Source organism: Drosophila bipectinata, chromosome 2R, assembly GCF_030179905.1.
Source record: "Drosophila bipectinata strain 14024-0381.07 chromosome 2R, DbipHiC1v2, whole genome shotgun sequence".
Lineage (NCBI taxonomy): Eukaryota > Metazoa > Arthropoda > Insecta > Diptera > Drosophilidae > Drosophila > Drosophila bipectinata.
In genome coordinates, this window is record NC_091737.1 from 4,093,158 (window position 1) to 4,117,074 (window position 23,917).

At 38.1% G+C, this 23,917-nt stretch overlaps 1 long non-coding RNA gene across 2 annotated transcripts in view; it reads left to right on the forward strand.

Moving 5' to 3' along the window:
• The window catches only part of LOC138926163 (uncharacterized), a 53,095-nt gene extending 32,376 nt beyond the window's left edge, over positions 1-20,719 (forward strand). The window contains exons 2-3 of one of the 2 annotated variants that reach the window (XR_011442535.1): positions 19,564-19,827; positions 19,894-20,719. This is a non-coding gene — a long non-coding RNA (uncharacterized lncRNA). Of the gene's footprint in view, positions 1-19,563 lie in introns of both variants that reach the window. The other variant, XR_011442536.1, reaches the window with a different exon arrangement.
• Positions 20,720-23,917: the final 3,198 nt, after the last annotated feature.

Below are 23,917 nucleotides of genomic sequence, written 5' to 3' on the forward strand. Positions count from 1 at the left end.
CATATATGTAATTGTTAGTCGGAATAGCTTTTACAACATAAAAATGCGGGCTGAGCTGCAACAACTACTCAAGGCACACACGTTTAGCTAAAATTTATAACTTTCTGGAATGGAGGGCCCAAAAAAGAAGGGGTTTAAAATGCAGAATACGATTATAATTGTGATGCATAATTGTGAAAAGCTTGGACATTAGGCAATGAAGAGTCGCAAGAGAAGACCAAAAGAGCGATACGAGACACCGGGCCAGAGCAACAACTCAACGACGATGGCGCGACGAAGGCTCCGGTGTTTACTTTTTCAAGTGAATCACTTTATTCTTTTTATCACTCATATTTTCCCATTGCTTGTTTAAACGATAGCTCCCATTCAAGTAAAACGACAAGATTACGGCTTTTTCATACCTAAATCGGGTCATAAAAAAAAAAATAAAAAAATTTACGCAAAATGAAGCTTTTTCTTTTCATCCAACAATGGCGAATAGGTGATTATTTATTTAAATTTAAGAAAAATTCTGTTCATAAGATGTAATTGGGCTGCAAACATGTACATAAAAGTAGGGCAATCAACTAGGTAAGGTGAATGAATTAGGTATGTAACTAAATTAAGTTTCTTTTAGTGTCACATATGGTAGTTTAATTTTATTTGTTGCGTTCTTTCTGTGTGCGGCGATTCAAATGTGTGCTTTACCTTAAGTGCTTCGTACTACGTCCAACTTATAATAGCACTTATTTATTATACGTCTCTTATAGATCCAGTTAATTTTGTGTATTTATTATATCCGGTTTTTGTAATTACCATAGACATTCGTATGTCTGTCTGTTTTGTAGTCTTTGTTTTATACACTCTGTTTTACAAAATCAATTTTACGAAACATTTGCTTATGGTTGTCAATGAATGTTCCCTCTCATCGTTTATACTTTATTTAACATGAATTTTCCATATTTAATCCAGCCGCGTACTGGCGAGTATATCCCCTGGATTTTTTCAACGCAGAGCAGCAAATAAAATAAGATCGTTATAATATAATATTATATTACTTTTACATATTTTAAATATAATATTTTAAAGAAAAAGTAACTTCTTTCGACACTTAAGATAAAACACTTTTTTTTTCTTTCATTTTTGTATAGTTTTAGAAAAACAAACATTTAATATGGCTTAAAATGGTTTATTTAAGAAATTAGTTAAATAACGACGTTGAAAAAACTGAATTGAAAAAAACCTTAAACGTCTTTAAAAGGTCAGATACTCATACTCAGAACCTATTCATTATAAGTTGAGTACAGACGTGTATTTATTGTGCTCCGGGAAAAACTATTCAATAAACTCATAAAAAAAAACTCAACCTCGATTATAATGAATCGGTTAAAATGACGGTTAATGAACGTAAGCAAGACGAGAGACGGCTTTCAGTACATAAAAACAACGCGTACGTCTCTTTTAAAGAAATCGAAAATAATGCAAGCTTCACCGAATTCTTAATCGTACGTACGTTTTTCTCATGCAGTTGAGCGAGAGATCGCGTTCTTGCTACCCCTCGCTACCATCAATGTCTCTGCAGCCAAAGAATATAGAGAATTAGCCCAGTAATATTTCTTTAACAACGTCGAAATTGTATCGACGGCACGTTTAACGACAATATCAGCTAACAGCGCAAATACGTCTGCCGATGCGCTGCCCGAAAAACAGAACAAAAACAATGAACATATAAAGACGGCTGTCCAGACTGGTATGAATCTCAAATTCTCAACGCAAAATAACCCGTGGCAACGCTAGCCTAGCTGGAACAGAAACGTTCATGAATATCATCGATTAGAGCGAGTACAAAAACAACAAAAACGAGTGCTACTCTTACTATACTTTTCAAACCTGATACCGAAACGCAAAAATTGGCGATTGAAAGCAACTCGGCTCTTTTGACCACTGAGAGGTCAAAAGAGGTCCTATGAGGTCCTCATTCGGTCCTTTTAACACCACCAACAGCTTCTCCTTTGCCTGCTCTGCGATCTGGAATGGAAATTTTTATTCAACCTAACTCACAAAATGCTCAACAGGGCACAGAACAGCCACACAGCAAATCGGAAATTATGATGCCTTCCCTCCAACAAAGTATGATGGAGCTTATGTTATTCATGAAAACAAACACTTGTTCAAAACCAGAACATGGTAATACAGCTGCCGTAGAACAAAAGTCTAAATAATCTATGCAAGCTCTACGAATATCAATGTGGAACGCCAATGGTGTCTCACGGCATAAACATGAATTGTCAAAATTCTTGAACGAAAAGCATATTGACGTTATCCTACTGGTGGAAACACATCTTACAAGCAAATACAACTTTCAAATCCATATGGGAAAGCCTACGTCGGCCTAAGCCTACTTCTCTCTGGTTTGCAACAAACTTCTTGCCAGCCACATCGATAAAACTTCAGTAAAGTAACGGAAGCCTTTCAATCGTTGCCGTTTACTGCCCTCCTCGCTTCTCAATCTCGGAAGGACAATTTATGGACTTCTACAATTCACTTGAAGATTGTTTTATAGCCGCAGGAGACTACCATGCCAAACATACACACTGGGGATCACATCTAGTGACTCCCAAAGGAAGGCAATTGTACAATGTAATTATAAATGTGAAAAATAAACTAGACTATGTTTCCCCTGGAAGTCCCACATACTGGCCAACACGCTCACGCAAGCTCCCAGACCTTATTAATTTTGCGGTGACAAAAAACATACCTCGCAGTCCAATAAGTGCCAAAGCAGTCTCGGACTTATCATCAGATCACTCGCCTGTGCTATTTACGCTTTTTAAAAGCTCTAAAATAACCGAACACCCCTTCAGCCTGACGGTGCCAAAACGTACTGGCTTAAATACAAAAAGTACGTGCGTGCCCACATCGAACTCGCGCCGGATGGGTCCTGCATAATAAGGAATCGGACAGCTGAAACCCAATCAGCAAATCGAACAGCTCGTGCCAGAAAAGAGGCCCACGCGTCAAGATTAGCAAAACAGCAGATCGACCGCAACGCCTTAAGGAAGTACCAAAAATACTCGATCAGGCTGTTCACTAACAGGAAGAAAATTTACAGCTGAGGTACGTACAACTTTCGCCAACAAGTAAAAAGTATCCCTTGTGGGGGGCTCCATTTTCCACACTGTCAAACTGTCAGTGTGAGCACTCTAAAATTTTTTTAGATGCTCTCTTATTTTGCCTCATTTTTGACAGCCCAAACTTAAGAAAAAATGGTTCCACTTAGAAAAATATTCTCCGAAATTTGGTTGAAACAAGTTTTCTCCATAGAAGATATAGATAGGGAAGCGTAGTTTTTCATTTGTTTGAGAACTGTTGCTACTTAACGTTTCTTTAAAATAAAATACAAAATTTAATTAAAAACGCTCTATACACAAACTTTTTTCGCTTAGTGAATGCTCTGCTTTCTTTTTTTTTTGCTGCTACGCATACACTCAAATTTTAAACATGTGTGCGTTATGCCCACCACTGGTCTAAATTGTTTGAAAAACTGTTTGTTAACTCGCATAAGCTCGCTGGAAGCCTGCAAAATTATCCCGGCACACCAATTTGACTTCTGAAGAAACCACAGAACCATCGAGCAAGTAAATATATTAACATCCGAAATACGCTCTGCCTTTAAACAGTGAGAATAATGTGCGGCATTTTTCTCGACGTATCTCAAGCTTTCGGCCGATGAAGCGAGTTTGGCTTAATGTATTTGCCACCATAAACCCACAAGCTAATGGAATCATACCTCTACAATAGTGTGCTCAGTGAGATGCAACGCAGCTACTTCGGGCGACTACATCATCGCAGCTGGAGTTCCACAAAGAAGCGCACTCGAGCCTTGTCTATATGTTTTGTAAACTGCGGATATTCCTACGAACGAACAACGTCAACGTTCGCCGATGATACCGCTGTCCGCTTAGCCGCTCCAGATGGCCAACCCAAGCAACAAACCGACTCGCTAATCATCTTAGTGTAGTGGAAAGGTGGCTGTCGCGTTAGAATAAACGAACAAAAGTGTTAAAATGTAAAGTTCACTTTTAATAGACATACATGCCCTTCGCTTTCACTAAACGGTATATCCGCATACTCAAACGAACGAAGTAACGTACCTTGGCGTCCACCTTGATAGACGAGTAATCCTGCGTAAGCACATCAAACGCACCTGAAAATGTTTTAGAAGATGCACCTAAAACTAAAAGCTAGCAGCCTCCACTGAATCATAAACTTACTTTTGCCACTTTGCCTGGACTACAAGTTACTACTTTACAATTTAGTCCATAAAGGGGCCCATCCACACTACTACGCCTACTTGAATTTCATTTTCCCCACTAACTAGAGCCAACATTCGTGCGAACATCATTTTTCATCACTTATATCAACATCATCATCACTTTTTATTCATTTTTCTTTCCCAAAACGTTTTTTCAAACTGACATTCGTGCCAACATTGCCATCCATTGGCGAGCATGTTGTTGCAAACGTTGTCAAAATAGAACGATTTCAATTCCATTCGAACATTTTGACGAACACAAAATTTGACAACGCACACTACCATCCACAGGAAAAATTTCGTCGAGCACAATATGTTCGCCGAACATGCTCGCCTGTGGATGGGCCCCTTAAGTCAATCTGGACTTATGTTATGGCTCCCAGCTGTGGGGAAATGCGAGCAGCAGCAATATAGACACAGCGCTCACAATCAAAAATCTTGAGAACTATCACTGGGACAACTTGGTATGTTTTTAACGAAAAAATCCACCGGGATCTGGGCAACCTTGAAGTGAAAGACAAAATCCAGAAGCAAAATGCGCCCTACAAAGAAAAATTGTTTTTGAGATTGACTCGGGTTTCCAGCGGATTCCGTCTGCGATGCCACGACCTTCCAACCAAGCAATCGATTTTTATAACCGTCTAACTCTGTATCTAGCTTGTTCTTAATTTAAGTTGCAAACATAAAATTTGTTAGTCTTGCAAAGAACAGATTAGTCTCGCAAAGGACAGATTCAAGAAATAAAAGCAAGGGTAATATAAAAAAATTCAAAAGCAAAATCTATTGATTCAAATGCTGGTTTCATAACAATGCAAATACTGTCTTCCCTACGTGGAACGCCAGCGGAGTTTCACAGCATGAACTTGAGTTCGCTCAATTCCTACTCGAAAATCACATCGATCTAAATGCGTTCAGAAACACACCTTAGAAACAAATAAAATGTTCAACGAGGATATTCATTCTAAGCAACAAATCATCCAGATGGTAAAGCAAATGCTGGTACTGGACTTCTAATCAGAAGCCGTATTAAGCACAACTATCATGAAAAATTTGATATCATGAAAAATTTGCTAAAAACTACCTACAGCCCAAATATATAAATATACAACTAAATGCTGCAAACCAACTCACACTAGCCGCCGTATACTGTCCCCTCGCTTCATTATAGCTGAAGATGAGTTAACGCAGTTTTTCAAATCACAAGGAGACCACTTCATAGCAGCAGAAGACTACAATGCCAGGCATTGGGGATCTCGTCTTATGACTCCAAAAGGGAAGCAACTCTATAATGAAATTATCATTGCCAAGAACAACCTAGACTCAGCTTCATGATGAGCCAATTGAGTTTCGCCCAAACGAAATCTTTAACATCATCAAAAATCAACTAAATCGGAAAAAATCCCCGGGCTGCGACCTCATAACTCCCAAAATCGCAAAACTTGGGCACTTTTCAGTGAGATGAAAAATGTCAATTATAATAATGATAACAAAGGTGAGAAAAGACCACACAATTCCCACGTTATAAACACCTATAAGCACATCGAATGTAAGAAGTTGCACCTAAAACTAAAAGTTGCACCTAAAACGATCGTCACTGTGCCTGGAGCAGGAGTTCCTAAAAGTAGCGTGCTAGGGACAACATTATATATCCTCTATACAGCGGACATCTCGACAAACACATGACTAACAACATCTTCGTTTGCTGATTATTCTTACAATCATATTCATTCATACATATTCATACAATCGACTGTGAGATTGACAAAACATTTCTTAATTCGTATCGTCCCATTTAACTAAACTTTCGCTTTGCTAAAGTTCTCGATAAAATTATAGCCAATAGGCTTTAGTGGCTTTTAACTAATAAAAGTGGCTTCTAACTAATAACTTTAGAAGCCAATAGGCTTCTAACTAGCAACAAACTATTGAATAAAAATCAGTTTGGGCTCATTAAAATTTACCCTTAATCATTGGGCTCATTAAAATTTACCCTTTATGAACCCAAACTGATTTTTATCAGTATCGGTATCTGAAGCTCCACTCTTGGTAGATCATCTGATCACTAAATCTTTACAGAGAAAAAACCATATCTCAATACTATCTCTCGGCTTCCACAAAGCTTTTGACAAAATTGGAATTCATACAATTTTAAATACCCAACTCGGCCCCAAAATTATTGGTTAAATCGAAAACTTCATGACAAACAGGAAAATAAAAATGAAAATAGGGAATGCTTTCTGCAGAATGTTAGACCTTCGTAATGGCAACCCTAAGGGATCACCACTATCCGTCGTTATTTTTACAATCCTACGCTGACGATTTCAACATCATTTAATATATCAGATGTTGACACCCTCAAAATTCTCGGACTTACAATTAATAAAAAATACAACTGAAACTCGCACATCAAATCCATTATTCTTTCAATACAGAATAGACTTCATATAATTAAAACTCTCTCTAGCAACAAACTTAATTGCAGCCCACAAACTTTATTAAATACAGTCAAAGCGCTAATCATCTCTAAAATAGACTATGGTATTTTCATTTACGAATACTCTACAAAATCAAATCTTAACAAAATTAAGACCGTTATCAACGCAGCTATAAGAGCCAGTTTAGGGGCGTTTTCGTCAACACCAATCTACAATTTATCACAAGAATCTCATATCTATCCACTGGAGATTAGACGTGACCTTATAACCTCATGTCAACTTAAGTCTTTATTAAATAGCATTGACCTTCATATGGTTAAACAAATTAAAAGATTCAAATTATTCTTTAAATACAAACTTCAATCAGCCTTAGAAAGAAAAGTGCGTTTCTCTATAGATCATAATTTGCCTTCTACTCCAACAAAATTCATTAACAATAAGATCGCCCCTAACTGAAAACTAAATGAAAATTCAATAAATCATACTCTCACTGCTAACAATAAGCCTATTCTTTGAAATTAAAAATTAAATTTATTTATACAGACGCTTCTATAACAGGGAATACAACCAGCTTTAGCATCACCTCAATCAACAAATGTATAAATAGCAGTATTCTACCACACTATGCATCAGTCTACGCAGCTACACAAAAACTGTCAAAAAAAAAATATCCATCTGCTCTGACTCATTTTCCGTAACACTCTTTACAATAACCAAAAAATAATCCAGATTAACTGGGTACCTGGACATGTCCAAATTACAGGTAATGAATTTGCAGATACGTCTGCAAAGCGGTTCGGTATGAATACGGAAAATCAAGTCTACTTATAAGAAGCCAATTAAATTAAATATAATCTGATCTACTTATTAGGAGCTAGCTACATAGATTAAATTTAAGAAATACTGCCAATCTCAGAGAATCACCTGCATAAGTTTATCCTGCTTCTATTTTTTCATTTATTTTTTATGCTCACTACGATTTAATCTAAATTTTGTTGTAAACCGGTTTGAACCAAATTCATATTCAAATTAAATAACAACTAAATCCATATCGCTTACCGTGTGCGTACCGTTAAATTAATAGATATCTTAGTTTTCTAATCCAAGCATAGCTCTGCCTCTTTCCCTTTCTTTGGTGTTGCGTCTTTTTTTTTTCTTGTTTGGAAGTTTCCTTTGCACACGCCAATTGCACTCTCTTCAAAGCTTCCGGGTTGTTTCTATTTGTTACAGTTGTTCCAGGTACATTGTTTTTGAAATTTTTATACCCTTGCAGAGTTTATTATAATTTTGCCCAAAAGTGTGCAACGCAGTGAAGGAGACATCTCCGACCCTATAAAGTATATATATTCTTGATCAGGATCACCTCCTGAGTTGATATGCGCTGTCCGTCGGTCCGTTTGTCTGTCCGTCTGTCTGTCCGTTTCTACGCGAACTAGTCTCTCAGTTTTGAAGCTATCGTCTTGAAACTTTGCACACACCCTTCTTTCCTTTGCACGCAGTATATAAGTCGGAATGGCCCGAATCGGCCGACTATATCCTATAGCTGCCATATAACTGAACGATCGGAAATTACCCAACTTTCGTGTTTTTGAAGATAGAAAGCTGAAACTTAATACAATACTTAATACATATTTTTGGCCAGTTGATCCAACCTACCAAATTTCATTAGGATCGGCCGATTATATCCTATAGCTGCCATATAACTGAACGATCGGAAATGGTACTTGGTAGAAATATCAACTTTCTTATATTTGAAGATAGAAGTTTGGGACTTTTTTTTGGATTTTTCATTTTAGTTAATTGGTTTTATTATGATGTATTCATAAGGATCGGTCAACTATATCCGATGTTTGCGATATATATCCGATATATGTTTGCGATTTGCGATATATAAGGGTATATAAACTTCGGCTCCTTTCTTGTTTATATTATAATGGAACTAAAGCTGGTGTGCTAACTTAAGCCTTTTAGTAAGACAACTTCTTTATCCCAGCTCACGTTCTAAAACGTAAAAAGTTGTACATGCAAAGTCTTGGGCTGGTTTCAGTATTGGTGCTATAGTTGTTGTGCTTTCCAGGACGAACTATGATCGTTTAAAAGACAGACTACGATCGGGTTTAAAGTGTTGACCAACTCAGTGGGTTTGACTCTCAGTTAAGCGGCCTTCTGTGTCTAAATTTGTCGTTAAAACGAAAAAAATCCACCTTTAGTGGCTTTAGCCTGCTCAGCCGACAATTGCGCAGGCACTCATATCTCTGGCTACCCCATAGGCTGCAAAAATTAATAAGGCTGGAACTAAGAATAATTCCAATTCCAATAATTCCGAATATCTCAGTATATTGGATCTTTTAGATCCAATTGAATGAAACCCCCTGAATAACCAAAAAGTAAACCGACGTCCGGACCCCCGGTACCGACTGATGTTGGAGCTTGCGTATCTTTGACACCAAAACTCCAATAGGTGATCTCTCTACCAAAATATATATTTGTCTCTCGGTTTGCCCTGATACTACAGAGATTGATATGTACGCCGACATCAAAGTCAAAACAAAAGCCGATATAAAGGTGGAAGGCAGAAAAATTATAATTTGAATATATTAGGCTTCTTTGATTTTTTAAGGGATTTTTTCACCCAGTTTTTGGCGAACAACATTTGCACCCAAAAACAACAGCCTATTACAGCAATGAAAAAAATTTCAAAAATTTTTTCATTTTTTTTTTATTTTTTAAATTGAATGCATAATATCTGAAGAATATTGTGTCAAAATTTCAAGTCAATTAAAATTTTAAAATTGACGAAGTTATTAGTTATTGACGAAGTTGCTTATAAACGTTTTACACTGGATTTTTTTTGTGTTTAAAACTTTAAAGCGTTTTTCCCACAACTCACGTTTTCAAAGTCGGTGCCCCTCATAACTTCAAAACTACGGCACCGATCCTTTTGAAATTTTAAACACTATTTCTGTACATATTTTACAAGGTAACGCTGTCGAGCGTTTTTTTTTTTGTTCATAATTTTCATTTTGCAATGTCAAATTAACCGATTTTTTCCCAAAAAATTAAGTTTTTCACTTCAAAGTCTTCGAAAAAATTAAAAAATTGCAATTTTCAAAAAACCTTTACAGCGTTACCTGGGGCGAACTATTATTTAACGAATGAATTTTCATTTTTTGATTACAAATGATCCAGCACCGAGTTATGAGGGGCACCGCAATTCAACTTTTTTTGGCGACACGTCCGGACAATTGCTACCATTGCCATATTTTAAAATATTTTTTTGTAAAAATTGTATTAAACATTCTTCTAATGTCACACTTTAATATACCGTTGGTTGAATAAATAAATTTTAACTGTGTCGTCAGAAAAAAAATCACAAAAACATGGCTTTTTTCGCATGATTTGACCTTACCCTCCGCTTAATAATTCATCATTTCATCAAACACTGAAAACTAAAGAGGTATTTCTAAATTTCCGATTTTTGGAAAAACTATTTAATTCACATTTTTATACCCTTGCAGAGGGTATTATAATTTTGGTCAAAAGTGTGCAACGCAGTAAAGGAGACATCTCCGACCCTATAAAGTATATATATTCTTGATCAGGATCACCTCCTGAGTTGATATAAGCATGTCCGTCTGTCCGTCTGTCCGTCTGTCCGTCTGTCCGTCTGTCCGTCTGTCTGTCCGTCTGTCTGTCCGTCTGTCTGTCCGTCTGTCTGTTTCTACGCAAACTAGTCTCTCAGTTTTGAAGCTATCGTCTTGAAACTTTGCACACACCCTTCTTTCCTTTGCACGCAGTATATAAGTCGGAACGGCCCGGATCGGCCGACTATATCCTATAGCTGCCATATAACTGATTGATCGGAAATGGTATAACTTCGGTGTTTTTAGAGTGAGAGAGTTCAAATTTTACATGAGCGCTATTTTTGACAAAATAATACGACATGCCAAATTTCGTAAGGATCGGCCGACTATATCCTATAGCTGCCATACAACTGAACGATCGGAAATCCCATAACTTTGGTGTTTTAAAAGTGAGGGGATTGGGATTTTCTGTGGATTCTATTTTTGGCAAAAAAATACGACTTGACGAATTTCATAAAGATCGGCTGACTATATCCTATAGCTGCCATACAACTGAAAGATCGGAAATGCCATAACTTTGGTGTTTTTAAAGTTAGGGACTTGGGATTTTCTACGGGTTTTATTTTTGGCCAACTGATCCAACTTACCCAATTTTATAAGGATCAGCTGACTTTATCCTATTTCTGCAAAATAATGGATTGATCGGAAATACGATGGTTGTTTCTTAAGTTAGAAAGATGGGACTGAACATTCAGAAACGCGATAACTTTGGTGTTTTCTTCAGAAATAACTTTAAGCCTTATTTACAATTTTTAGAGAGCACTGGTTCATATAAGAACTTAAGAACCGCAAGTCATAAAATACGGCTATCATAGGTATCATCAATAAATAATTTTTTTATAAACTAGTTAAAACAAAGGATTGATGCTGGTTTCCGTGATATTTATTATGAATCCTCACATACTCAGCCCCCTCACCACGACAAGGTCTCAATCCACGAGAGGGAAATATAATAACTTAACTTATATTGCACTTTATAACTAAACAACTAAGCAATAATAATTTAATAATACTAGTATGACTAATTTAATGAAATATATACAATTAAAATAAATAAATAAGTTAATAAATTAAACAAAAAATTTTAGCAGCTATATTTAAGAAAAATTCCGTCATGATGACTATAGCTCGTTTTGTATGTAAGAGCCACAGCATTCCTAAGCTCATTTTCAGCAAATATCCAATCAATTTGCGTTAAATGTTTTGTAGTCGCACAATTATTGATTGGAATAAGGTTAACTTCATTTAAAGATACCTCCAGTTGATCAGTGGTTGTAGACCTGCATATATTAAAATCTCCTAATATTACCAATTTTGTATTATTTTCTAAGCTGCGTATTCTTTCTACATCCGCCATAACTTCATTTCGAAATTGTGTTATAGGAAAAGCAGGGTTCCTATAAACAACAATAAAAGATGTATCGAGATATTTGAAGGCAATTGATTGGTATGTAGTTCTTGAGCTTAAAGACTTATTTGTCTCAAACAAGAAAACTACATTTTCGGCAATATTTTGCTTGGCATAAATCATAATTCCATTTTTGCCAATACCATTCAATCGATTGCTATCAATTCTTCTTATAATGTCGAAACCTTGTAAAGAAAAGTCTTCGCTGGGAAGAGTCCAAGTTTCGACAAAACAAAGAAAATTTGCTGAACAAATAATAGGGTCGTTGAAAATATCTTCGCGATGGCTTCGAAGAGACTCAACATTATGGTAATATAGGGAGATTTCTTCATTACTGCTGACCACAATTTCATAATGCGTAGTCAAGAACTTTTCCTCTCTTAACTTTTGAAGTTCGTCTTGGACATTTGGTGCTCCAAATCTTGTTGGAGGAACAAAGTCGCCTAAAAGGAAAAGTCCTGATGCGCTAGTAGCCCTGCTGCATCCAACATATAGCGAAGCTCGCTTGATGCCTCTTTTAAGATGCACGGCGACTTTGCTATATGTTGCTCCTTGGCTTTTGTGGATGGTAATAGCCTCAGCAGGAACAATTGGGAATTGTTTTCGGTCAACAGAGGCATGCTCCGATCTTCCACATTGAAAAACTCGAGAGGCTTTTACTATTGGAGTCCATTCGGGATCGGGACTGTTCCGAACTTTTGATCTGGCGATAGCGCCAACCGTGGGTTCAAAAAATTTAATCCAAATTCGCGTCACTAAATTTGAGCCATTCACTAAGCAATGGTCAATTTGCATTAGCTGACCAGTTGCTCCATTTACAAGTCCGTCACTTGTGTCTATATTGACGGTTACCATATATTTAGCGGTTGTTTTGAGATGAAGATTATATGGTAAACCTTGTGTTTCAGAGGTTTTCATATTTTGAGCATATCTTAACGTGTTTTCTCTGTTTCGTGCAGATATGTTCGCAGTTTTCACTGTATCAACAGCAGTGGAAACCAACTCTTCCGTCCCAATTTGCGCTAGTTTTATGGAATTGTAATTGTTAACTTCTTCGTTAGAAGAAAATAAATGAATGGCATCATCAGGAACTTCGCTGGGTGAAACAACTCTTTGTTTTAGGAGCTCTATATCTGCAATTGTCATGCAAGCCTCAGATAAATGATTCAGGGCTTGAGCAAATGCATGATCGCCTCTTTGGCGCATTATTTCTGTGAGCTCAAAATACATAAAGTTGCTCCATAGGCTATTTCCTGCTAAAACGCTATAAGGATTAATTGTCCTTTCCGAAAATATCCAACTGTCTCCAACTGGGGAAAGCTGCTTTAGATCTCCAAAAACAATAATTGATTTTCCACCAAAACTTATGTCAGGGCTTCGGAAAATTTGGCGAAGCCTTTGATCCAAAAATGAAAGCATTTTCGAACCAACCATAGAAATTTCATCAATTATAATTAATTGGAGATCGATCAACTTGCAATGAATTGTATTTAAACTGTCATTGCTTAAAGGTCTTAAGGGACCTGAAGCTTGATTTATTGGAAGAGAAAACACTGAATGCAGTGTCAGTCCTCCAATTCCAAAAGCAGCTTTTCCAGTTGGAGCACATAATAAAACCTTTGCCGAATCCGTAGCACCAGGAAGCTTATTTGCTCGCCAAGTCACAGACTGATAGATGGTAGAAATCAGTCTGCTTTTTCCTACACCGGCCCCTCCACCAACATATTCGTAAAAAATATTTTTACAAACAACATTATGCATCACATGTGCATAATATTGTCTTTGCTTGTAGTTGAGGGACCGAGTTAGCGAACAAAGGTCATCATTGGAAACTAACGGGGGGAGTCTAATTATTTGAAGTTCGCCGTCTTCTTCAGGGTTATTTATCGCGTTGTCATCCTGAAGAATATTTACGTTCCGCTCTATATTTGGTACTGCCAAAGCTCTAAATTCTTCGTCTAAAAATTGGGAGGCAGGTTCTTCCGCAACAGGAGCATTATCCCCCCTATCCTCTTGCAAATCTTCCAGAACTCTTTCTAACTCCATATCATCAAACACATCATAGTTCCTTTTTTTTGTCTTAATGGCTTCGTGGTTTGCTCGGAATGTGTTTTCAATGTCGTTGGAAAGAAGTTCAGCTTCTTCATTTCGCCAAGGATAGAAGAGCATTAAATGCTCTCGGAAATAATCGGAAGGTGAAGAGTTAATGCTAAATCGAACCCACCTTAGAATCAGGGGATGCCTGCGTTTCTTAACACAACCAGACCCATCCATCAGTGGATAGCTTTGCTCAGCAACTTCATCTTCGTCATCTACCTCCACATCATTTGCTTCCTCATAGTCTTCCCTATGATTAGCGGCAGATCGTGCATTTCGCTTGACAAATCTGTACCAAGCCGCGAAATCTGCTAAACAAATTCCTTCCAACTGCGCATGCCTTTGCACATATCGGTCAAGAATATTACGCTCAAAAATATCCACCGAGTTGTTTGGTAGTCGCTCTAATTCTTCATTTGAGCGAGTCAATCTAACTCGTTTGTCTGGATGGCAAGTGTTTATAAAAATAGTACCTTCACTTGCCTCTGACATATGCAGACCCAAAATATTGTAAGCTGCTTCTTGGGCCGATATTTCTGTAGCGTTAATAAACTTATTCCCGAGGTGCTGTAATTTCCTTTTAATAGAAATATTCCCATGGCTTATTTCTGCCATGGCTTCACGGAGCAACTGCGATACGCCTCTGTTCGATTTGTTTATGTAGTTAATAATATAACTACAACAGGCGTAAGCATCTAGGATAAATTGAATATCCATATTAGCTCTGTGTAAGCCTAGAATATCTCTATTATAAGCATTGAGCAATCGGTCGGAGAATTGTCTGCGAAGAAAAATTTGTGGCTTTTTCAAGCTGGAACGTAAGGCTAATTTGTAGGCTTCAAAATTAGTTTCAAGGTGGGTCAGAAAATAATCAAAATTATTATATAAAGCTGCGTCTTCATTAGAAATGGTCCTTAAAGCTTCCTTAATTTTTTTGAACAAAGTTTTATGTTCTTCAACATTTACTTCGTTTTCTTCCATTGGATGCAAAATAAGCGTTTCGGGCATAGGAGGATATGGCATATTGAATCGGCAGAACTCCTGTCCGCGTAACTCTCTCAGGCAGGAAGCACTATGCTTGTGGCGTTGATACTGAATTACTTCTTGTAGCTCAGGATCGTCTCCATTTGTAGTAATAAACCTATCGATAAAGTTTATTACTTGCTCGGTATTTTCGGCGTCTTCGAGCTTAGGAGCACCAGCAAGCCAGTACATGCCATGAGAGTGCGGAGATCCTCTGTGCTGGAATTCGATTCTCCAATAAAAATGGGAAAGATTGAATTCCCCAAAAATATCGGTTTTGAACAATTTCATTAATTGTCGCAACCTGTAATCGAAGTATCGAGAGCACGTCACTGGATCGGATCGGATTAACCGAGCCTTTTCGGAGCTGGAAAGAGCTGCCGCTTCTTCCTCGCTTATAGCCCTATTGTCCAATAGAAGGGAAAGGATAACTAAAAGTTCATTCCACTTAGTTTCAGCAGCGGAAAGAGTTATGAAAAACGTTGGCAAGCCAAATTGTCGAATCATAGCAATAACTTTTTTTTTTTCAGCCTCCCAATGAGCTGGTGCCGACCGTAAGCCTTTAAGGATGTGGTAGCCATCATCATGTTGAACAAGTCTGTCAACAAATGACTCATCCCGCAGATTACCAGCGGTAACTGCACCTGACTTTTTGCGTAAAGCAATTGAAATAGAATTTTGAATGCGCTGCATTTCGTAAAATTTATACATGTATAAAACTTTAGGAACTACAGCGCATCGACGGTCGTAAAATCGGATTTGAGATCTGGCTTTTTTTGCATAGGTTGTCTTTCCTTTAAATATTTCTCCGCAAGAAATAGTTGGAAAGGAAAGTTCCTCTGCGTCTTCGTCAAGCGTTAAGCTTGTTGGGCGACGGCCTTCACCCGGTGCCAATGCAATGCGCTGAATTGCAGTGTCATTATTTTCCAATAATGTTTCATGGCCTCCGGGATTTAAATTTTCTTCGAGCTCTGCAGCATTTTGGGATAGGTGTTGCTGCTGAAGAAGTTGCTCTACTGCTTCGCGATCAGATTCATCCGCAATAAAAGGAATTTCATTAATTCCTTGAAGTCCTGCCAGCCATGATTCGTTCAGTGAAATGTTGTGCTTTCTGTAGAGCTCGGTATTCACTAAGTACCGTACAGCTTCAAGGACCCGAGCGGGTCGAATAGTTTCAGTCATGAAATTGTGAGCATACTCTAGTCTCCTTTTTAAATGGACTTGGATGACATGAGTAGAGTCGAAAGAGCGCGGAAGCGCAGTCACAATATCAGGAACTGAAATTGGAACGTTCACTACTGCCCCTCTGATTCCGCATTGCCTTTCATAGCCGAGGGAAATAATCCTCATAAAAGGAATTCTCGGTGAAATAAGGCGTTCTTCGAGGCAGGTGAGTCCATTTAAGCACTCAGGAATTTCTGGGAAGTCAAACCCATTGGAAAGGCAGAGTGATGGTAGTTTGCCAAGAGAGATGGCACGACGACAAGTGTTGCAAAAGTTATATTTGCCGGACGGACTGGGAAATTTTCGTGACAAATAAAAAGCGTTGCCAACGTTTAGGAGGGGAAATTTAGAGGAGATAGCCAGGATGTATAATCCACTTACCTGCGAACGGAACCATGTTCCTCCACAGCAAATACAAATTTCCGTTGGTCCTTCCTTTATGTTCCTGTGATAAAGATCCCTTGCTGTTGCTCGAATCCTATTTCGCTGTTGTTCTCGTTCCTGATCCAGTTCGTCCTCCGAAAGTTGAGCTCTTGCGTCCATATTGCGTTGCGACTGCCTTTGGGAGGCATCCAGTCGATTTTGGGGGTCCATCCTGAAGTTTATTAATCGATCCTCTGCCATTTGCCGAATTTGTTCTTCCCGAATCCTCCGCTGTTGTCGTGTTTCCCGGCGTTGTGATGTGTTTATCCGTTGCTCCTGTGTTCTTGCTATGGGATTTCTCCTGGTTGCTCTCCGGTTATTGGCGTCCCTATGCCGTTCTCGCTGTCTTTCCTCAGAATCCCTTCGTCGCTGTCGATGCTCTTCAGTATTCCTTTCCTGTTCTCTGGCTCGTTCCTCTGAGTCCTCGCGATGAGCAGCTCGCGCTGCGGCGTCCCGAATCCGCTCTGAAATTCGAAATGTCGGATTCGTCCTCCGGGAGGCATGCTCAGCAGTATTTTGCACCTGCTCTCGTCGCCTCTCCTCGGGGTCCTCTCGACGGATCGCGTGTGCATCCATGTCCCGAATGCGTTCAGGAATGCGAAACTCCGGAATAGTCCTCCGAGTAGAGTGCTCAGCAGTGTTTCGCAACTGCTCTCGTCGTCGCTCCTCGGGGTCCTCTCGACGGATCGCATGTGCATCCATGTCCCGAATGCGTTCAGGAATGCGAAACTCCGGAATAGTCCTCCGAGTAGAGTGCTCAGCAGTGTTTCGCAACTGCTCTCGTCGTCGCTCCTCGGGGTCCTCTCGACGGATCGCATGTGCATCCATGTCCCGAATGCGTTCAGGAATGCGAAACTCCGGAATAGTCCTCCGAGTAGAGTGTTGAGCAGTGTTTCGCAACTGCTCTTGTCTTCGCTCCTCAGAGTCCTGTCGACGGGTTGCGCGTGCCTCCATATCCCGAGTCCGCTCTGAGACACGATAGTCCTGGTCCTGTCGACGATTTGAATGCCTTGCAGCATCCTGAATACGCTCCGCAGAACGGATTACTGGGTTAGTCCTCCGAGACGCATGCTCAGCAGTGTTTCGCAACTGCTCTTGTCTTCGCTCCTCAGAGTCCTGTCGACGGGTTGCGCGTGCCTCCATATCCCGAGTCCGCTCTGAGACACGATAGTCCTGGTCCTGTCGACGATTTGAATGCCTTGCAGCATCCTGAATACGCTCCGCAGAACGGATTACTGGGTTAGTCCTCCGAGACGCATGCTCAGCAGTGTTTCGCAACTGCTCTTGTCTTCGCTCCTCAGAGTCTTGTCGACGGGTTGCGCGTGCCTCCATATCCCGAGTCCGCTCTGAGACACGATAGTCCTGGTCCTGTCGACGATTTGAATGCCTTGCAGCATCCTGAATACGCTCTACAGAACGGATTTCTGGATTAGTCCTCCGAGACGCATGCTCAGCAGTGTTTCGCAACTGCTCTTGTCGGCGCTCGTCAGAGTCCTCCCGACGAGTTGAATGCGCTTGTGCGTCCCGAATCCGTTCAAGGTTGCGAACCCTTTCGCTTCTTCTCCGCTGCGCGCGTGCAATGGAATCCTGAACACGACTTTCCTCCCGTACGTTAGGGTTATTGTCTCGAACATTAGCGATATGTTCAGAGTTCCGAGCTCTTATTTGGGACGCATTCCGTTCATAGCGGGCTCTGCTGCGGTTTAAAGCAGCTTGGCGGCGTTGTTCCTGGGATAACCGTGATACGCGTGGCATTTTTTATAGTCCTGTATGAAAAAAATGAAAGTTATGGAATGTTATGGAATGCATATAAAATCACCGACATGGAATGCCGTCCACGGGTATAAGATTTTAAAGAATTAAAAAGTTAATATACTTACCAAAGTTTGTGTTTTTAAGCACGATATTAACGTACTATTAATTTTGTATCACTTGTAAAAATACTTTAATTTTTTTCCACTTTATCACACTTTAAATTTGGCACTTTTAAAAAATACTTCCGCGACGTCGAAAAAATACTTCCGCTCTCTTTAAAATTTTTGCACTTGTAAAAATACTGACTGACAGAGTAACGTCATCACTCGGTAAATTTTTTTCATTGACTGATCTAGGGATTAAAGGATTTCTAAATATATAGCCAAGCTAGGTAATATCCAAACAAAAAAGAATTATCCTTTGACCCTTTAAAGGTTCCCTAGATTACCCTTTTTAAAAAAGGCAATAAAAATGGATTTTTCTTTTTTTGTACCTGGGCTACCTGTTGTGCAATTTAGGTGTTTTTCAATCATTTGAGTCTTAAATTGTAGCGCTTTTCTTCCGATTCGACCAATCAAAAAAAGTATTACCTGATATTGTACAGTAAGAAGCCATTCTATAAATTGCACTCATACCTGCGTAAAGGGTTGCGAAATTAAGGTCTTTTAAAAAATTCTGACCCCTTGCACGTGTTCATTGAAAATAAACCAAATGACGGTCTACCAAATTTTACCTGTTAACCAGGTTAAAATGGGATAATCCCATGGATGTCTTTAGTGTTATCAAAAAGTAAAGGGTTGCAAATTTAAGAATGTAAACTCTGTTGTAATTTTTATGACTGTAACAGTCACTCCCACCATTCTAAAAAGGCCAGACGAAAAAGGGTAGATATGTATGTCTAATTTAAAAGATGTATAGGAATAAAGGGTATACAATCTACAATCTAATCTGCAAGGGTATACAAACTTCGGCTCCGCCCGAAGTTAGCTTTCCTTTCTTGTTTTAATCCACATATTTGTAGCGAAATAATTTCTCCTTGCCAGAATGATTTCATGACGCGCCGCCTCACTACCACTTGTTAAAGCTAACTTCTTTAATCAATGGTAGATTCCGGAGTGGCTTACAAACAGATTTCATTGACACTAACTTAAGTAAAGCATTTGATTCTGTTAACCACTTGCTTCTTTTAAGGAAACTTAAAGGAAACTTTAAGGAAACAGTACACTGGTACTGATCTATTTTTTTTTCTCGGTCTTTCAGAATTGAGGAAATGACTCATGCACCAATTAGTACACCAGCTAGCATTCCTGCATTCATCACAAAGCTAAGAGGCGTAGATGACCGAGGGCATGTACGATGATGACATTAGCTTTTGTCTTCAATATAAAGGCTTTAGTGCCCAATCCACTTCAATCCGATTTGTATAATTTTCAATAACGGTATTCAGCAAATTAGTATTCAACAAGCTTAATGAAGTTCATAAAAATATACTTGCAGCTAAAAGAATTTCCATGAAAGGCAATTGTAAGAATCACTATGTCTGTATTTGATTCATTTGGTATGTTGAAAGATCTAATGATTATTGGATAGGTTTCAATGCAAAACATATGAAGAAAGGAGCATTTTTGACTATGGCCTGTTAGAGAATTATATCTCCTGACCACATAAAGGTAACATTTGTAGAAGGCAAGACAAAATGTGCCCCTCTGGAACTCCTTTCGATTTCAACGTTAGAACTCCAAGACGCAGTTTTGTATATTCGCTTCAAAAACTAAATACTAAGAAGCATTTTATAAAGAAAGTGAATGGCATTGGGTACCTAGATTACTAAATACAGCTTAAAAAGGTACCGGGACTACAAAATTTAGCAAATACGATCCACAAAGTATGTGGATAGCATCACAAAGCACCACGGTTTTTAAAAGAGGACAACCTTTGCTGCGACCTTTGCTTGCAAAGGGACCAGTCAGTCCAAGTCCATTTACAAAAGGGTGAGGTATTATACCAAGGAATATAACCAATAAGGGCGGAAGTTACACTATGGTCAATTTCGAAATCAGAAATATTCCCTGATACAAAAGTTCATTAAAAAAGAATGCTTTATTATCCAAAAGTACCCCATTACGATTACGCATCATTTTTACCAACATCGCTAGCCAGTTATGTTGCCAAAAGGGCACATTTTAGCACATTTGATCATCAGCTTTTACCATGTCCAACATGGTAATGAGTAAGTAATTAACGAAATTTTTCGTCAATTCTGGTTAATTAAATTTCGACGAAATTTTTCGTCAATTCTGGGTAATTATTTTACGATCACATATAAAGAGCGTCAAATACTAATGTCAATATTGCAAAAAAAAAAAACCGTTTTTTAAAATAAAACTGAGCCAGAAACATTACATATACTGGTCCCGACTATCTTGAACCCTTAACTGTCACCTTTAAAAGAAGACCCAAAAAAAATGGGTTCCACTATTTTAAGCCATAAGACTCAAGAAAGCCATATTTCACTGTGCAGCATCAAAAAATTTATTTTTACTACGATTAATTCGAGAATTCTTACCAACTTTGACCAAATGTAAAAAGTGGTTTGCTCCAGTCAAACCAATTCATATTGGAGACGGATGTTGTGAAAAGCAGTATTATGGAATTTTGCACCCTTTGTTAAAATATTATAGTTTAGTTGAGGTAAGAAAATGGTGACGGTAACTAGCGGCGACAAACACACAAGATCCTTTGCATGAAAAAAGAAAACTAAAACAGTTTCTTCAGCGCAATTTCATAAATATTGGACATTCGATATTGAAGCTTAGATTATAAAATCCATATAGCGTATATTTGAAACAAAGGAATGTACTAAAAGCAACTAATGTTCAGAAGCTGTAATTTTTTATCACGAAGCGGTAGAGTTCTTGACTGCGTGTGAACTGTAATGAGTTCGATAAGGAGATATATTTTGGTTAACATTTTCTGTCAGCTAAAACATCCAAGTATAATTTCATTCCACCCTTTGAGCTCCCATGGACAAACGTCCAAAAACCACCAGTCCAAAACCAGCTTTTTTATTGTTGCTTATTGTTAGATTAATCAAGAAAGAAAAGATAATTTGTGGTTGTGTTTTCGAGTTAGTGGTCATATTTTAGGTATTTTTTCTGACTGTGTTAATCGCCTGTCAGAAATAGGGTAAATGTAATCTTCTATATTTCCATATTTTGTTCGTTACCGCCATCGCCAGACTATACATCCTAGAGCTGCCATATAACTGATGGATCGGATTTGGATTTTAGTTTGGATTTTCTATGCATTCTATGTATTTTTGGCGATAGTTCTTATAACGTCTTACCAGATTCGAGAAAGGATCGGGCGTCTATATCCAATAGATGCCATACAATTAACCAATCGGAAATTACCCAACTTTCTTAATTTTTAAGGTAGAAACTTGGAACTTTTCTCAAACTCAAACTCCAAAAATTAAACTCGAAAAAAGAAACAGGCGGACTGTTTCCGATATTTGCGTGCTATATTAAATCTTTACTAAAACGTATATAAACTGCAGCTCCGCCTGAAAAAAGCTTAATAAACGCAAAAAAATACATAAGCCTTGCATATATTAATTATTTTTGTATCATGATTGAATGATTAAATTCATTTAAATTAATTGAATTTGAATGAAATTATGTACATATACACAAAATAAACTGATATCAAATAAAAACAAGAAAGAAAAGCTAGCTTCGGGCGGAGCCGAAGTTGATATACCCTACCCTGATACCCTTGCAGTTAAAATCTGATATATATCGCAAACATCGGATATGTTTGGCCGATCCTTATGAGAATATCATAATAAAACCAATTAATTACAATAAAATATCTAATACCTCTTTGAGATAAGACGTGTCTCCCCTGAACTTCAGTAGCACAAATCCCCAACAACACCAACAATAAACCTCAGAAAAAAAAAACAAATAAGTGTATTAAACTGAATTCGACAAAAACCAACAACAATGGATAAACCACCTGACATAGTTAATACATCCATATACCATAAACATCTTGCCGAACCAAAATATATAGTGAAAAACAGAGCTGACAATAAGTCTTTCGAACATGTTTCACCCTTCATAATTAAAAAAGCCATAGATTTTGCATGCGGAGATTTTGCACTATTTATAAATAAATAGTGGAGTCATGCAATAATACTCGGGCGGGTTACTTGCTGGTTAAAACTAAGAACACCTTATAGGCACTAAGTTACTTAGACTGCAAAACATTACAGACATGGAAGTAAATGCTACCGAACTCAAAACTCTAAACATCTCTAAACAGCTTAGCACCAGCTTTGCATCTATTGTATCTAAACAACACACCGACAAAACAACAACAAACAAAATAACAACACTCACTCCCCAATACACAAACCAAAATAAAGACAAGCCGACATCATAGATACAACATCAAAGAAAATAAACATCATATCATGACCTCCCTAATGACCATCACACACCTACTCCAATTGCAAACATCACAACACCACTAACTTCACCCGCGCACCAAAATACTGATGTCTCCAACATGGATATCGACCTCCCCAACACTTCAAAAGACAACATAGCATGCGAAAGGTCCCAAGACCTAAAACTACGAATTTTTCAAAGGGACAAAAATAAGACACTAGCGACCAACCTAAAACATACCAAAACTATCCAACCAAAAAGTCAAAAAAAAACAAACACATTAACATAAGCGATTCTGAAAGCACTTAACACTTGTAGCAGCAGTTATAAAAGAACAGAGCAGAGAACAAAAGCAAACTGGCCAAAATTCTGCAAGCTCACCGAAGTATACTCCGCACAGAGAAAACCAAGCACAAACATAAACAAGGAAGCCGCAACAATTCACACAATCATCCTCTCCAGCGCGCATAAGGCAATACCCCAGACACACCCTACAAAAAAGCCCAAAATGTACCATGGTGGAATAGCAAACTTAGCCAATTGAGAGACGACAAAATGAAAAAATGGAACGATTTAAAAAGAAACATATCGACAAAAAACATTCTAAAGTACAAAAAAGCTGACGCCCTTTTTAGACTAACATTAAAACAAGAAAAAAAACGAAGTATAAATAATTTTACTACACAAATCTCACCCAAAACACCGCCAAAAACAATCTGGAGTAACATCCGACGCTTTTGCGGACTCAACCCGAAAAAAACACATACACTGCATATTAAACGCAACCACAAATCAAAACAACACCCACATACTAGAAATCGCAAATTTATTTTGTAACATTTTTCAGAAACTTCATCCGACGCAAACTTCAACACATCATACATAAACCAAAAACAAACTTCAATCATTAACTCAAACAACCTATCATACACTCCCTGCAATAGAGCAAAAGAAATAGAAAAGCCCATAACTTCAATAAAATTCTCAGCAGCATTAAACACACTAAAAGGAAATACACCCGGACTGGACAGAATAAACTACGCTATGATCAAAAACATAGATAATACAACAAAAAATAGAATTATAAGCCTACAAAACCCAATCCTCAACAGCTATATCCCACAAACCTACAAAAAATAGCCTAATAGTACCAATTT